Below are 4857 nucleotides of genomic sequence, written 5' to 3'. Positions count from 1 at the left end.
AAGTTTGAAGAAAATTATCAGACAATAATATTAAAGCGCCACCAAATATTTCTTGACTATTACGTAAACCTTTCAAAGTTCTATACAATGCTTCTACTGATTTTTTATGTCCCATTGTACATTCATCCCACACAATTAATTTGCTTGTCGGCTTTCGCGTTTTCTTTTCTTGGTTTTAGACTTTCACCACAAAAAAATTACTCAAACCCATGAACAAAGTTATGTATGGATTCAACCGCTGAATAATTTCGTATATTTTAAATCCATCTGAACTTTTACATTTGCGAATTTATATATATGTATTGTATTTAACATTTAATTTAAGTAAACGTTTCAATATTTGTCCAAAAACTTTGAACTTCGAAAAATACAGGCTTATGGTTATTAATGGAATCAAATATATTTAACGAATTTTTATTTTATCTAAATCATAAAACGTTCAAATGAAGCTCAAAATATTTTTCCAGTTTAACCCTAGAAAACTAAACCTTTTTTTTAAACGCTTAGAACTAATGCTCGCCTATCAGGCTACTTTTTAAAAAACAAAATTCTTCTCAAATTTTTGTTAAGTTTTTGTATTGAAAAACATTTTATTTTTTGAGAGTTAGAGTATTTAACTATAATACAAAAAAAATATTTCATCAAATTGTTTTTATAAGTCAAGTATGTGCTTACTAAATTAACACTTAAATTTTTTTTTTGCAAGGATATCATTTAGAAAAAATTTTATAATTTTTTTTTTCTTTAAAACAAAAACATAAAATTCATATTTTTTCTTATAGCTATTTGTACTATATTAAGTTTCATAAAAATAAAGAACTTCAAATATATTATTAACATTTTGTTTTGTACATAAAAATTAATTCAGACCTTTTTTCTTATACCACATGTATAACAATTTGGGGATCTATGTTCCAGGCAGTATGCTCTATTGCATTTTGCACAATAATAAACACTCATACGTTTCTTGCTTGATGGACAGTAATTGCACGTTGATCTTTTCCCTTTCTTTATTTGTGGTTCAGAGTTTTCTTGCTGCTCTTCGGAGCTATGAATAGAGTCGGTTATTGCTTCCCGAACTCGTTTTTGCATAGATGGTCTTTCTTGAAGTCTCATTGAGAGCCAGTCACAGCACAAATCCTTACTAAGATCCTTCATGAAATCCCTTCTGCTCATTGGCTTTCTTTGTTTTTGGTCACAGTTTGAAACATAGAGAATATAACTATTCAATACTGCCATATTTATCAGACCGTAAAATGTACATAGTGGCCAACGCCCGGTTTTGCGGCTGCAGCTGGCATGACAACACATCTGATCAAAAGTGTCAACAGCACCTTTTGTTGCATTATAGGATTCAATAATTACAGGTTTTTTTGATAGTGAGTTAAGTGTGGGTTCGTCGTGCTTAGTTGATATTAAAAAAACAGTTTCAATCGAAGTCTGAATCGAAATCCTTTCCTAAATTGTCCTCTATTTCGCTTCCATTTAGCGACAGCTCCTCCAGCAATTTTTCTATTTGGGAGTCAGAAGCACAAACAGTCGGCGCACTCGCGTATCGACACTCACGTCACTGTAGACAGTTATACTTTCGAGGTTGTAAAAGACTTCGTTTATTTAGGAACCAGCATTAACACCGATAACAATGTCAGCCTTGAAATCCAACGTAGAATCTCTCTTGCCAACAAGTGCTACTTTGGACTAAGTAGGCAACTGAGCAGTAAAGTCCCGACTCGACGAACAAAACTAACACTTTACAAGACTCTCATCATGCCCGTCTTAACGTATGGCGCAGAAGCTTGGACGATGACAACATCCGATGAAGCGACGCTTGGAGTGTTCGAGAGAAAGATTCTGCGTAAAATTTTTGGACCTTTGCACGTTGGCAACGGCGAATGTCGCAGAAGATGGAACGATGAGCTGTATGAGCTTTACGACGACATAGTCATAGCGCAGCGAATAAAGATCCAGCGGCTTCGTTGGCTGGGTCATGTCGTCCGAATGGATACAAACGCTTCGGCTTTGAAAGTATTCGATGCGGTACCAGCTGGTGGTAGCAGAGAAAGAGGAAGGCCCCCTCTGCGTTGGAAAGATCAGGTGGAGAAGGACTTGGCTTCACTTGGTGTGTCCAATTGGCGCCGGTTAGCACGAGAAAGAAACGACTGGCGCGCTTTGTTAACCTCGGCCAAAATCGCGTAAGCGGTTATCGCGCCAATTAAGAAGAAGAAGACACGCCTGTTAAGGCCGATGATGTCAATATCATCGGCATACGCCAGCAATTGTACGCTCTTATAAAAAATTGTGCCTGAGCGATTAAGTTCTGCGGCTCGTACGATCCTCTCCAACATCAAGAAGTCACACGACAGCGAGTCACCCTGTCTGAAACCTCGTTTGGTATCAAACGGCTCGGAGAGGTCCTTCCCAATTCTGATGGCGCTGCTGGTGTTGAGCAACGTCATCTTACATAGCCGTATTAGTTTTGCGGGGATACCAAATTCAGACATCGCGGCATACAGGTAACTTCTTTCCGTACTGTCGAATGCAGCTTTGAAGTCGACGAAAAGATGGTGTGTGTCGATTCTCCTTTCATGGGTCTTTTCCAAGATTTGGCGTATTGAGAATATTTGGTCGATGGTAGACCTTCCAGGTCTGAAGCCACACTGATAAGGCCCAATCAGTTGGTTGACGGTGGGCTTCAGCCTTTCACACAATACGCTCGCTAGAACCTTATAGGCGATATTTAGAAGACTAATCCCGCGGTAATTGGCACAAATTGCAGGATCGCCCTTCTTATGGATTGGGCAGAGCACACTTAAATTCCAATCGGCAGGCATGCTTTCATCCGACCATATTTTGCATAGAAGCTGATGCATGTACCTTACCAGCTCCTCGCCGCCATGTTTGAATAGCTCACCCGGCAGTCCGTCGGCGCCCGCGGCTTTGTTGTTCTTTAGCCGCGTTATCGCTATTCTCACCTCGTCATGATCGGGCAGCGGAACGACAATTCCGTCGTCAACGATTGGGGTATCGGGATCTTCACTTTCTCGGTGACATGCGCAGCTGTCACTGTTTAATAAGTTCGAGAAGTGTTCCCTCCATAATTTAAGATTGCTCTGTACGTCAGTCACCAGTTCGCCGTCTTTGTTCTTACAGGAAAACGCCCCGGTCTTAAAACCTTCTGTAAGCCGCCGAACTTTCTGGTAGAATTTTCGGGCGTTGTTCCTGTTGGCCAGCATCTCACGCTCTTCGCACTCACGTATTTCGGCCTCTCGTTTCTTCTTTCGGATAATACGTCTCTCTTCCTTTTTCAGCTCTCTGTAGCGATCCCACATGGCTCGCGTTGCGCCCGATCGCAGCGTGGCTCTATAGGCGGCATCCTTTCTTTCTGCGGCAGCATGACATTCCTCGTCGTACCAATTGTTTTTTCGGGCTCGCCGGAATCCGATTTCTTCTTCGGCGGCGGTACGTAGAGAACGAGAAATGTTGCTCCATTGTTCGTGGATGCCGGTTTGTTGGGCAGTACTCTCTGAGAGCAGGAGTGAGAGTCGAGTGGCGAATCTTCTGGCTGTCTGTTGTGATTGCAGCTTTTCGATGTCGAACATTCTTTGCGTAGGTAGATGCACGTTTTTTGCTGCACAGAGGCGTGTGCGCAGTTTGGCTGCAACAAGGTAGTGATCCGAGTCGATGTTGGGTCCTCGGATCGTACGTACATCTAATACACTAGAAGCGTGTCTTCCATCTATCACAACATGATCGATCTGGTTTCGTGTTTTTCGATCAGGAGACAGCCAGGTGGCTTGGTGAAATGCCGTGTCACGCATGCATAAAAAGGAAAGAAAAGAGAGGACAACTATTGCGTTACGAATAATACAGTCGCATACGTCACTCGACATCGATACAATGTTATTCATGCCTGTGTATATTCTATTCATTTGCGTGTATTCTCATTCCGTATACGTAATGTCACGCAAATATTGTATTTTTCACACTTACACAACGAACGCATACTTATACCGATTTCTTTAAAACTTCACATAAACCATCTATGGACGTATACCAATGATCTGTGAAAGTTTGATTGAAATCGGTAAATGCGTTTAGGCGTGAATCGGCGACTAACGAACACAAAAAAAGGTCTCCATTTTTATATATAATATAATATATAATATTATTGTAAAGCCTATCTTGTTATATGGAGTCATAGCCTGGTGGAACTCACTAGAGAAGACGACATTGGTGAAGAAGCTGGAGAGAGTTCAGAGGTCGGCACTCATTGGTATCAGTGGGGCGCTTCGAGCGACTCCTACTCTGGCGCTCAACGCAATGTTAAATGTGGTACCCGTAGACATCGCAGGCAGAATTGCTTCTACACGTACCGCAATCACACTGAGGGGCTGGAGCTATAAGCTCAACCACACTTATGGGCACTCAGGCATCCTTAGAAACTTGGAGTTCATCCCTCTGTCAACGGTTCAGTGTATACCCTCGTTTAGTCCAACCGGAACCTTCTCCACTTATATTCCGTAAAGGGAAGAGTGGACGGAGGGCTACACTTGGGGGCAGGGCCTGGTGAACTTGTTCACGGATGGGTCGAAGTTGGAAAGAAAGATTGGCGAAGGAGCCTTTTGCGAGGAGCTTCCTATCAGACTCAAGGTTACCGGACCACCGCAGTGTGTTCCAAGCAGAGGTAGCCGCAATGAAGGAGGCAGCTGATTGACTGCTCAAATGCGTACTAACAGTCGAAAAAGTAAATATTTACTCCGACAGCCAAGCGGCAATAAGGGCCCTCGGGTCTATGACGGTGCATTCGGAGCTGGTCAAGGAATGCTTGACCTCACTTTCGACTGCGTCCGAATTCTT

Source organism: Anastrepha ludens, chromosome 4 (genome assembly GCF_028408465.1).
Source record: "Anastrepha ludens isolate Willacy chromosome 4, idAnaLude1.1, whole genome shotgun sequence".
Taxonomy (NCBI): Eukaryota; Metazoa; Arthropoda; class Insecta; order Diptera; family Tephritidae; genus Anastrepha; species Anastrepha ludens.
Note: the sequence above shows the minus strand (reverse complement) of the source record.